Source organism: Lycium ferocissimum, chromosome 5 (assembly GCF_029784015.1).
Source record: "Lycium ferocissimum isolate CSIRO_LF1 chromosome 5, AGI_CSIRO_Lferr_CH_V1, whole genome shotgun sequence".
In the NCBI taxonomy this organism is placed as follows: Eukaryota; Viridiplantae; Streptophyta; class Magnoliopsida; order Solanales; family Solanaceae; genus Lycium; species Lycium ferocissimum.
This window is the reverse complement of record NC_081346.1, coordinates 14,236,810-14,250,603: the sequence shown is the minus strand read 5'-3', so window position 1 is coordinate 14,250,603 and position 13,794 is coordinate 14,236,810. Positions and strand designations below refer to the sequence as shown.

Genomic DNA, 13,794 nt, shown 5'->3' with positions numbered 1-13,794 from the left:
ATGACATTAATATTTTAATAAAATAAATACTATGTGGCATGCTATCTCGGTTATAAACCCAATTTTACACCTCCCATACCTATCTTCTTCCAGCACACCTCCCCTCTACTGCTACCGTTCTTCTTCACCATGTAGAAGTTTACATGGTGACTGACTTAATTTAATTTGCTTTGATAATAATGACATTATAACGCCTAAAAAGACGCCCATGAAAAACGGGACTTCTGATCGACTGTCAGCTGAAGGTGAGCAGAGGTCGATTGGTACTTCTATCATTCTATGTCCTGTGTGAAGAAGTTCTTTGATTTTTGATCTAGAAAATATTTGGCTTTTTTATTGTGTATCTTTTCACGGATTGAAACTGGAGAAAATATTTTGCTCTTTGTTTTTTGTTATAAAAATTATTTTGCTTTGTGTATATATAATGCTTAGCCTGTGACATTTTGCCAACGTTTGATCCATAGATTCCCATATAAATTTTGAAAAAACTGATTTTGTATCATAATTTTCAAAACATATTTCATGTTTTTTAAAAAGAATATGAAACATGACTTATACCCATAAGTTTTACAAATTATAATAATTACTCAATTAATGATGGTGGACATAAGGACGATAGTAGTAGAGGGGATGTGTGGTGGAAGAAGATAGGGAGGGGAGGGGTAAAATTAGGTTTGTAATTGAGGTGGCATGCCACATAATATTTATTTTATTAAAATATTAATGTCATGTAGGATTGGGGTCAACTTTAACTGTAGATGGGTATATTTCAACCAAAAATATAATGACAGGAGTATATTTAGACCAAAAATAAAATGAAGGGTGTATTTGACCCTTTTCCCTTTTTTTAATCCAAAAGCACCCAGCAGAAAGTGCAATGTACTTAAATAATAGAACCATTATATTGTATTTTTGACTATCTTTTCCAGCTAAATTTTTGTAGATAAGTAGGGGTGTTCACGGTTTGGTTAAAAACCGATCCAAACCAAAAATCGATTAAATAAATCGATATTTACTGGATTGGGTTTGGTTTGGTTTGGTTTTAAATTCTTAAAAACCGATAATATCTGGTGTCGTTTTGGTCTTACTAAAAGCAAACCGAAGAAAAAACCGAACTGTACCGACAAATTTTATACATAATTTTTATAATTATATATATACAATATATTAATTTTTATAAATACTTTTAAATAATTTGTATACTTTTTAAGCAAATATCTCTAATAGGCTAGTGAACTTTATACTTTAAGCCCATTTTTAAAAAAGAAATTCATGAATTCAAACTCACTCATTCAAAGAAACAATTATGAAATTTTCCTAGATTTACTTTTTGTATTTATTATAAACTTTATTCACTTAATTAAAACTTATAAATCCTAAGAGAATCTCTCTATAATCCAAGAAAACTATGGGTACTCACAATAAAAGAGTAATAACGAATTATAAGTTGGAAAAGCATAGAAAATTCTCTCCTAATTGTAGGGAAAAACATGAATTCTAGGGAAAAACATGAAAGAGAGAAATACCGTTAGTTTTCTTAAGAACCGAAAAAAGCTGATCAAACCGAGACTCTGACAACCAAAGATAGATATGTATTATAGTTGGTTTGGTTTGGTTTGGTTTTAATAATTCTAAAAACCGACTAGATTGGTTTGGTTTAGATTTTAACTCAAAACCGACTCAAACCGACCCATGAACGCCTCTAGATAAAAGTATTAAACTCTATTTTGATTCATACATACTTGCCCCACCTTTGGTGTGAAACTTTTAAGTTATAGCTAAGAGATAGCTTTCTAGAGAGAGCCCATTACTTGCACACAACGGCGTTGGTCATATTTTTCATTTTCCTTCTTTAGAGCATATTATCGAACACAATAAGATCATGGCAAAGGCTGATAATTTTTCCCCTCCGGCGGCTCTTAACAATCATACATAAGAACCATCCTCAGCAGCAAAAGCCACGGTAGATCTTTAGATACCTACGCACACAAAAGTTATAACGTAGAGTGACTAAAATACCCTCATCTTGAAATTTATTGACAAAAAACTAACATGTAAGTATTTACCCAACTTTCTAATCCTTCCATTTCAATTTATGTTAACTTATTTTCTTATAGTCCTTGCAAAAAAGAATGATCACTTTTTATATTTGAAAACAATTTATCTTTATAGCCGTACGATGATTTATAGGCACCACTTTTAGGGGTGCGATAAAAAATATATGTAACTCATTTAATATAAGACAAAATTTAAAAGTCATCTACTTTTTTGAAGCGTTAGAATTTAAATCGTGTGAGTTAGGTCAAATAAGTTACCGGAATTTACATAATTGTAAATTAAGAAACTTATAGAGATGGACGGAATAATAATTGATACTCGTGTTCACAACGTGGCAATAATAATTGAGGGTCACTCTATAAATAGAAGGGTTCATTAGTAGAGGAGTCACAACTCACAACTCATCACTAGCAAGCAAATCAGTAGCTTAAACATGACGATGTGTTTATTCCTCTTATCTCTGTAATTTGCCATTATCTACATACATGTTGCCTTTTCATCAACTTTCACTTCTGAAAATCCCATTGAATTACCCACTGCTACTTCTGCTAATGCCGAAAATCAACTTCCACTCCCTTTGGTACTAGACATGAACGGTGAAGCACTTCAACCTGGTGTAAGTTACCGTATCGTTTCCACTTTTAGGGGTGCAGCAGGTGGTGATGTGTACCTAGGCCCCTCCCCTAATTCACAAGCCCCTTGTGCAGACGGCGTGTTCCGTTACAACTCCGATGTTGGCCCTAGGGGTACACCCGTTAAATTCATTACATCTGGTCATGTTGGACCAGGTATCTTTGAAACCCAAGGCATTAGCATCCAGTTCGACATTGCAACTACGAGACTGTGTGTTAAATATACAATTTGGAAAGTCGGGGACAACGATGCATCTCTAGGGGCGAGATTATTAGAGACTGGTGGAACCATAGGACAACAAGATACCAGTCAGTTCACAATTGAGAAAGACCAACATGGGGGTTACAGATTGTTGTATTGCCCCCGTTATGAATGTCCACCTTGCCCTCCTAGTTCCTTGATTTGTCCATGTCCCGCTATTGCCAATCTTTGTGAACCAGTGGGTCAGGTTTTCCAAAATGGAAAGAGGCGTTTGGCTCTCGTGAATGGCCCAGGTCTTACTTGGAATTTCCAAAAAGTCTAGTTCACAATATAATGCCTGCTATATATAGTAGCATGGCTAGATCTCTAAGTGAACATGCAGCTATTATGTTTTACTAGCATGTTAGCTTTCTCAATAAACCCCTGCTAAAGCATGTACTATGTTTTAGCATGGCTTTCTTGATAAATTGTCCTTCCTTCTTGTGGATCTGGAGCGTTTGTCTATGTATTGTTGAAGTGTTTTCAAATATAAAAATGTGTCACTCGTATTGAAACAGAGTAATTAATAACGATATAGTACTATCACATAAATATTAGTTGTATGTGAATAATGTCACATAAGTAAAAAAAGAAAAAAACATTACTTAATGCAAGCAATTAAACAGTGAATATGTTGAATACTCTTAATGGTTTCAAAGTCTTTTCGGGAAAACAGTGAGCAAATAATATTACATCATATTAAGAGTATTTTTGGTTCAGTTTAACCCACAACATATTAAATTGGAATAGAGGAATTAGTACGTACACAATATGATGCATGTTTATTTTCATCGAATTTATTTTGTGTGTGTGTGTTACGTTTGGTCGTATCTGTTTACGAGAAAGAAAATGCAAGCAATTGAACCTCAAATTGACTATGTAAGTATAAATTTTTGTCTAAATCTCTACTCCCTCCATCCGTTCCCTTTTACTTATTCATTATCTTTTAAAAATAATTTTTCATTTTTACTTGTCCACTTTATCATATCAAGAGAGAGACAAATTTTTTTTCTTATTTTACCCTTAACATTAGTCAGTCATTTTCAAATCATTTCCAAAGTCGTCCATTAAAACTATACACCAATCAATATGGGTATTATGGTAAAATATATAATTCATTTATTAATTAAAGAGCATTTGATCAGTGGATAAGTAAAGGTGAGCGGAGGGAATAACATTCATAATAGAGAGTTTTTTTTTTCGTTTTCAGCAAGCTGAACTGATCCCAACTTACTTTTTCTGAAATATTTGTCATCTAGCATCCAATTTCTCCACGTGATAATTATGTGAGTGTTTCATTTTAAGTTGGAATTCAATTACATAAATTGCTTTAATTTGTGTGATTTAATTGCTCTAATTTTAGTGGATAGAATTACTTTTGCAACAAATGTTTGCAAATTAAACAGACAGCCCAATCAAAATATTTACAGCCTAAATTGGACCACCGATATGAAGTGAAATTGAGCCAGTAATCCAGAGTACCTCATACAAATTTTTAAAAATATTTCTTTCATACGGAATAATGAATTTATATATTGCTGCATGTCTCATTGGCTCATGAAGGATCTTTATCATTTATTTGAAGGCCAATGATGGATAAATGTGCTTACGGGGTCGCAAGAGATTATTCATAACTATATGTCAAAGTTACAAAACATTCCGCAACTTCTTTATGGTTCGACCATTTCAAGAATAAAATATTAACGTATTTGAATAGTCACTAAACATGATTACCTAATTAAAGGTCGGTTCGGTGAAGCAACGATAGAAAAGGACAGGGAGTAGGACTTACTGAAGCGACACTACATATTCGGGAAATCAGATAAATATACTTGAGCTACACTTTTATAAAATCGTATTTTATAGTGATAATAAATATTAAGTGGGTTCATCATTTATTAGTTTGAACTTGCATTTCTCTCTTTTGACTTTTGCGTGACTCATCACTTAATTAATTAAAAACTATTTATATCGATTTAACATGTTTTTACTTATTAGTATAGGATAGTAAATTTATATATAAAAAAAAGGAAATACTATCTGTCCAGAAATACGGGCAGTTGGATAGTTGCTATTCAATGGTGACTAGATCCAACGTGGAATCATTAATTGACATGGCAACGCCACAATGGGCAGCTGTTAGGAATGAGGATAAATTTGTACATTTCATTAACAGTAAGAATACGGGTTATTAGTATAACTTACTAGGGGTAAATATAAACTTTTTCTCAAAGTACAGGGATAAATTTGACCCTTTTCCCTAAAATTAAATTGCTACAAATTAATTTTTTAGCTTTCTTCAATTTATTTTTGACGAAAGAATTTGCGAAACATTTTTAGTTGTGTATGTAGCATGCTTGTGAAAGTCTGTTTTAAAACATCGAATGATACAAAATGTGTAAAGGAACTACTCTATGGGCAAATTTATTTGTGAGTTACAATTATTGCGTGTTGCATTTGATGTCCTTTTTGATATTCTCTATAATTGTACACACTTGTAACAATATCGTCCAAGTTGTGGTCCTAGTGATTTTAATTTTTACCCTCAAAACAAGATATCAACAATATTTGGTTGGGATCGATTGTGAAATGGTCTATCAAACAAAAAAAAGGGAAGTGTCTGAAATGCAGATGCTGCGGGACCAATAGAAGACAATAATATGCAGGCATAGTTGGTATTATTATGACACGTGAAAAAAATGTGACTACTAGAACCTTCACTTTGATAATTACAACTTATCAGAAATTTACCGGAGATAAGGGTAAGTAACAGAGATGAAAAGATCAGCTTTCCTCGATATTGATATTAGTACTAATAGTAACTGAAATGGTAAAACTTACCCGAGGTTTTCTACCAAATTAATAATGCATGTCATGTATTGCACATGCTCTTTTCTCACTTAACCGTGTATTATAATTAACATATATTCTTACTTACCTCGTTAAGTTACTTAACAATGGTAATGTATAAGTAGGTAAGATTTAAGTATAATTACCTCATTAAGTTACTTAACAATGGCAATGTATAAGTTGGTAAGATTGAGTATAAACATGCGATGCCAATTATTTTAATGAAACGACATGGGCTCCTCCAAAAAGGAAAAAAAAAAAAAAGATTTATAAACAAGAAGAAAACAAGTCAAGATAGGAACACATTTTCTAAATAAAGCCCTGCTAGTATATATATTTGAGCATAGCTTTCTTAATTATAAATGCTTTCCCCTTGGAATTGATTATCTGGAGTTTTTGTCTTTAAGTGTTTTAAAACCTAGGAATTAATGTTTTGGACTTTCAGTCCTATTGTCATGGTCAAGGAATGGAATCACATAAATGTCGAGTGTGTGAATAAAGTCCAAAAAATAGAGAAGAAAAAAATGAGCGAATCAATGAATTTGGATGGATCACATTTTTATTTTTTTTGAGCTAATTTTATCATCCTATTGACAAACAAATTAGGATTTGAAATGCCTAGCGAATTTCTCTTTTTTTTGCTCTATCTTTTAGCTTCATGTGCGACGTACAGGTGCTTGGAATTGGTAAACCACAGAATAAGCTCCATAGTTGTTAGTATAACAGAGCATATATATCCAGCAAAAACTTAGAGACACATTGACTCTTTCCCTCTCTGTTTTTAGGATGTACAATTTATTTTATTATGGGGAAAGGATCAAATTTGCCCCTGAACATGCAAAACGGAACAAATTTATCTTCCGTTAATAGTTAGGGTCAAATATGCCCTCATCGTTACTAGTTGGTGTCTTATTTCCCCCTGAACTATGTGAAATGAAATAACTTTGCTCTTATTCTTAAACAGTGGAAGCTTCACCCAAACGGATGATAAATTTGAACTTTTTCGCATAGTTCAGGCAAATTTTAAACTTTCTCATAGTTCAAGAGCAAATTTGACCCTCCCCCTAACTTTGAGTTTTAAAATTTTTTTGTTTCTTATTTTTCTCTTCCTGCCACAACTTCTACCTCTAATCACTCTTTCTTGCTCTTTATCTCTGCCCTCTACCATTATTATCATCACCTCCACCACCATTGTTATAATCATCAAAAGAAGACAAGAAATTAAAGAAGAATGAGCCAAATTTCCATTCTTATCATCTGCTCTAGTTTGCAAGCCAATAATGGAATTTTTGACCGAAATAGTGTCCTTTAAGGGACAAATCCAACAAATGGGCTTGTCAGAATTTTCGTAACTCATATGGTGAAAACGCATGTCTGACATAGCACCTTCAAGCAGGGCATTTTCATGTCTAAAAATGTACGATCAATCGTTAAACGTATACATCTAAGATGCTCATACCTATGAGCCTTTCAAAGCGGATATTTCAAACTTCGAGCAGTGCCTCATCTTTCCAAAAGCACCTTCAATGTAAATTTTTAAAATCGTAGAATTTTAAAAAAAGAAGTTTTTCTTGTATTATATGACAAATCGAAACAACTTTTCCAACTCCCAAAGGCTCATACTCGCTAAGGCACTCTTCAACCTAATGACAAAAACAATATTCCTTAGACGCTTTTCTTTTCATTTTTTTTTCAATATTATTTTTTGCTTCCTAATAATTTATTTGTTATTGGTAGATAATTTTTTAAATCAGTATGTTAAAAATATAATTGCATACTTTTAACATTTTGTTACTCCATCTATCCCAATATGTGATATAGTTTGACTACGAACAAAGCTAAGAAAGAAAGGAATACTTTTAAAACTTGTTTAAAACAAGTCAAGGATATTATTTGCGATCAGAATCATTTTATTAAGGTAAAAGGAGAAGTTTTTAATTTAAATTATTTCTAAATATATGCGATCATTCTTTGGGACAAACTACAAAAAGAATAGATCACATAAATCTATTGCACGGGCATTTAAAGTCTTTTTTCTAGTTTGGTTTGATTATCGCTTGGTTCGATTTTTCATGAACACCACTATGTAAAGGTATACGATTATATAAGATGTTTTGTTTATAATATTAAGATTCTATAAGACAAAATCAGCAATATTAATACAAATAAACACAATGAATAAATAAATATGGTAAAAAGTTAATACACAACTTAGAAAAGTAATAAACTATAAAAGAGTAAAGGTAAAAGCAAAAAAATACCTCTTGAAGCTATGGTTTCTTATTATTTGAACGGTTGATTAATGCACAAATTTCTCTGATAGAAGTGATCCCCACCTTCTAAATAATGTTTTGAAAGTTTTTTGTGTTTTACTGTATCAAACAAATTTCCGGAGAAGGCTCTTGACTGAAATGGTGAAAGAGGGACCGCGTAGAAAGTGATGGGGACTGAAATGTTTACCGAGAGGTGTTTTTTCTATTGCTACTCGTTCATTAAAGGTCGAATTTATAGAAGCCAGTAGATTAATTACATCGGCACATCTATATCATGTGTATAATTGGTGCACGAGGGACATATCATTAAGAAGCTTAAATGATCTCCGTAACCTTAGGTTTCAAATTAAATTTTTTACTTTTTATGGTAATTACCTATAAATTATAGCAGATCGACATGTAAGTGTCCATCCAATAGTTACAACTACGATAGTAATAAGATGGTTTTAAGCTTGAGACCATAACAAGATGATTTTAATTTGAAGATCAAATTAAACACGAAAGCGTATGTACGTTGATATATTTTAAAATTAAAGGACCTAAAACCTAAGTCAAGCACAAAATAATATAACTCCCTATTTAAAAGGATGGAGTAAAATATCGACAAATTAATTATTTTGCAATATTCAATCCAAAATGAGGTCACTTTTATATAAGACCACTATGTTAACTACATCTACCAGTAACTATATAAGTAAAATTGCACAATAGTATCCCCAAGTAATTCCTTACAACAACAATAACATACCCAATGTACTCTCTCATAATCGGGGTCTCGGGAGGTAGAGTGTCACCATAACCCTACCCCCTACCTCTGGGAGAAGGAGGTTGTTTCCAAAAGACCTCACCGAAGATAAGGCAGACAAAAAAGGTTAGTGATTGAAGAAAGAAAGTAAAGAAGCCATGGTAAAATATCATAGATAAGCACTATGCAGAAAAATAACAATAAATACAGCAAATTAATACGATAATTGAAGTACCAGAGATAGCATATAGTAACAAGAAATCGAAGGGCAAGAAACAACAAAGGTAATACTACACCTACTAGTATGGAAGGACCACGAGACAAGCTCTACTACCTACTAACCTTCTACCCTAATCCGCATCCTCGACAACCTCCTGTCTAAGGTCATGTCCTCAGTAAGCTGTAACTGCATCATATCCTGCCTAATCACTTCTCCCCAGTTACCTCTACCTCTCCTGAAGCCATCCATAGCCAGTCTCTCACACCTCCGCAGTGGGGCATCCATGCATCTCCTCTTCACATCCCCAAATAATTCCTTAAGCAATAAAATTCTTAGGTACATCCCCTGGTAAATCCCCATGAAATGATACTCAAGTAAAATCGCGCGCAGAAACTAAATCCCCAAATAATTCCCTAGGTAATATAATTTCAGGTACGTACATTTTCAAGATATTATCCCCAGGTAAATCGCACCAACAAATCCTCAAATAATTCCCTAGATGATATAATCCCAAGGTAAATCTCCATGAAATAATCCCCAGGTAAAATCACACAAAGAACAAAATCCCAGATAAATTTCTAGGTAATATAATAACTCCCCAATTAAATCCGCAAAAATAATCCATAGATAAATTCATACGTAGGTAAGAAACTTTTTTATACGAGTTCACAAAGAAAATAAAATTTCCATACTTTTATCGGTTACCTGCAGAACTACCTATACTTGGGGACAAAAAGATGGATTAGGAGGAAGAATCTAAAATTGTTGAAGAAGTTTTAACAAGACCAAAAATGAAATGAGTGTCCTTCCGAAGGATGCCCATTGCAAATTCATGAAGTTAATTTGGGCAGGTTAATATATACGTTCTCATTTATAACTCAGCCAATTTCTGCTTAATTCGGTTCATATAAAAGTTGGGTTACATAAGTAGTCCAATTGACCCATAATAAATTATGGCAAAATATTTTTTAAAACATTTCTCCTAGCTTGAAAGGTTATAGTATATAGCAAGAGAAAAAAAGTCTTGTTAGATCTACTTGATAATTAAGCAAATTTAAAGAAACTAAACACAAAAAATTTAATATTTGGTAAGAGTTCGGCGGGTTGATTATGACCCGTTATTTAACAATCTTTATCTAGTTAGCTCATCCCAATATAAATAATTTTTACACGGATCATTGATCTATTCATTTATTAACTCGATCATTACGTTACTCTGCCCAACCGAGCCTCCCATTTGACACCCTTATGCTTAAGCATCTCACCAATGGATGAAATAATCTACCGTCAACAGTTTTCTTTCTTATTGTGGGTGCATCTTGTATTCTTGTGTATTCCTTTTTGTTTGGAGTTCTATCCTGTATAATAATAATAATACTAAAAAATGTCAATATATTGTGGGAATAGTGTGAAGAGAGAAGATTAATAAATTTAGAACCTAGCTTCTTTATTCATATGCTTCATAAGCAGTATTACATAGAACGGACTATCGAAAATACATACAAGCAATAGATCGATATCCACACTATTTAGAAAGCATAATTAATTATGAGGATATTAATTATGCATCAGCGGTACTCTTCTGGACTTTCTTGAAGATGAAGAAAAAAGCCTGATTAGTGAGAGCCAGACGACTGTGTCCCTTATGGGATGTCAAGCCCACGTCTAAATCGCAGGCCGGTGGACATGTAAATCGATGCGAACAATGCCTTATCTTGTAAAAAGTTGATGTCTTAGTAAATTTCTCAATCTAAAAATCGTTGTCTGGAACTACTAGGACACAACTAGTTACCACGAACCTAAGCCCTCGTGCAGTTATGTCAGGTTTACCAACCATCCAAAAGGTTCTGTTATCACAGCGCGATGTACTTGGAATCGAGAACATAATATTAATCTGATTAGTTTCACGTACCATATTAAGAGATGGAGGACCAGAGTGCCTAGTAAAGAATTTTCAAAGGTGCCTAGCTTGAGAGTGTCCCCGCGGCGCCAGTGACAACGATGTTTGGGCGTTTAGTGTTTCCAATTTTGGCCAAGTACGCGCCGCCCGCCCGGCCTCCCGTGTAGCGAATGAATGTGGTACTCTGCCAACCCGGGAGGATTCATCGGGCACCGTCCAACACTTCAGAAGTGCAAGGAGGGAAATCATTGTGCCGTCGTAGTAGTGGGCGAGGGAAAATGGGATTGTCGAGCATATATGCGGACCCGTGATTTTAGAATGGAGGGCACCAATGAACAATAGAAAGACTACTTACCAATTCACGAAAAAGATAATTTTGAGATCAACAAAGTTTTAAGAGCAAAATTTCGGGCACAAAGCATCCTGTTGGGACGGTCGGGGGAATGATCGCACCATGGGCGGCGGATGTGAGACAAAGGCATTTCCGTCGAAAGTGTTCACACGAACACCCTCGGTAAAACATTACACCGTATATATAAGGTATTTTTTCATTTTTTATGTACATATATAGATTTTGAACACCCTAAAAACAAGTAAAGAGATTGATTCGGTGGTCTAGGGTGTTCAAAAATTCACCTTAATATTCCAAGTTCAAATCCCAAATACTATATTTTTTATTTTCGAACCCCCTCATTGAAAATTCTAGATCCGCCACTAGATGTAGACAATCTACCCTAATGCAAGCATTAGTGGGTGCTTCCCTGGCTCGAACCTGTGACCTATAAATAAAGAAGTGTTTAGTTCAACGAAATTGAAAATAATCTGATATTACCTTATGAATTGTGATATGAAAATACTGCCAAAATATAGGCTCATTTTCATGAATGCATAGTTAAAGAGAGGATAAATGACCAATAAGTTTCTCCCAAATCTATTTAAAAAATAAAAGAAACCTAATTTTTAATGACCTTAATTGAACTTGTTATATAATTATGAAAACTTGACACTTTGTTAATTAAAAAAATCCTAAATACAAAAATGTGATAAGATTTTAGGGCTTAGTAATAAGATAATTATTATTAAGTCAAACTTAATAAAGTTATGTCTTCCTCAATCTCTAGTAATAATACTATTACATAGTTATGTAATAAATAATTTATTGTTGTAATACATTATAAAAATCTATATCAATCATTAAAAATAAAAATGGGAAAGAACTTTACTATTAGAGAAGTCTGATTATTAGCTTGAATTCAGTAGTAGAAAAATTAATTGACTGTGGGTTTAGAATGTAACTGATTTGTGAGATTGAAAGAATGGAAGAGAGGAGGAGAACGAGGCTCCGCTCCGGTACCTCATCTCTCATTTGGTCCAGTCCCATCTTTAATAACTTACACGTGTCTCCATAATTATTTAATGGACCAGATTCGTTTTATCTTATCAAACAATATTAACTCTAGTTAGCAGTTCTCTCTCTTTGCCGTCACTGTCAACAGCAACCTTCCTCTCTCTAGATGATATCTACATTAATGAAACCCAATTATGGAAACTACAAATATCAGCCTTTCTTGCTTTATTCTAACCATTATCAAAAAAAAAAAAAAAAAAAAAAAAAAAAAGATTACTTTTACCTCTTCTAAAACTCTCAAGAAAAAGTAAGGAGAAGCTTGGTTGTGTTTTGCTGCAAAATTTGGAGTTTCTCATCACCATTACATCTTGGATTCTTCACTTGTAATCATAATTAATTAGAAATTTAATTTAACAAGTGGTCAGTCTCAAAGACTACACACAAATCTTATGAAATTTTAGTTTTTGGGGATTTTGAGATTTTCCCATGTGGTTTTGAATCTTTTGATTCTTCCATCTCATTGTTTTCTGTGGATTAAAGCAGCCATAAGAAGTGGGAGAGAGAAACACTATTAACCCTGGTTAAGATTATTTGGTTAACAAAATGAATCTTAACCGTTAAATATTTAAATGAACACGTAAATCAGTCAAAGGTACACCGGAACAAATGGAGAGATGAGTTGCTGGAGGGGAGCTGGATCCAGAGAAGAAGGGTTTAGAATGGGAAAAGAATTTCTAATTCTCTTCTGTTAACGTGGGGAGAAAATTTGCTTTTGGGATTTTTTATGGTGAGGATTTAATCAGAAAGAGGTGTGGGGACATAAGATTTTAAAGAAAAGCTAAAAAGAAAAGTATTGGGCTTATTATAATTGTAAAGGTGGCGTCAAACTCCACAAAAATAAAAGTAATAAAATGATGAGGCAACTCAGGTTCGATCTCAGATCGCGCTCAAGCACAAGGGGCACAACGATCAATTATACCAATTCGATAAATATATCTTGGGGATCCTTTTAAATATACATACTCTTTTCAACGTATATATACAAAGTTTTTCCTAAGGTTTACGGTGGCACGTGACCCTCCTTCTATGAGATAGGTCCGCCTCTGGTCGGAAGTGTAAGTTGATGAAAAGGCCAAAAAGGGAAGCAAACAGAAAGTAGTAAGCAAGAAGAAGCTGAAAATGGATTCCATGTTGGAGAGTGTACGTTGTGTATTTTTCTTGCAAAATTCTATTATTGAAGCAGCAGATCATTGCTATCGAGAATTGCATGGCTTCCTTCCTTTATTTGCAAGTTTTAGATAGGCATAATAGTCTGAGAGGCACTTGTCTTTGTCGTCATGGTGTTCGTACTTACGAGTTTCTAACTAAGCCTCTACTTTTTAAAACAAGAGCATTTTAAATACTTTTTAAGCCCACTCAATGCGTGTAATACAACCGACTACACGTTGGATTCCATGTCATTTTTTAATGCCACGTAGGAAATGAAATGTGGAAAATTAAATTAAAGCTCCACAACTTCATTTCACA

The 13,794-nt window shown here is 33.5% G+C and overlaps 1 pseudogene; it reads left to right on the top strand.

Annotated features, from left to right (window-relative positions):
* The first annotated feature begins 2,491 nt into the window (after positions 1 to 2,491).
* LOC132056131 (serine protease inhibitor 2-like) lies at positions 2,492 to 3,379 on the top strand (annotated as a pseudogene).
* The last annotated feature ends 10,415 nt before the right edge of the window (positions 3,380 to 13,794 follow it).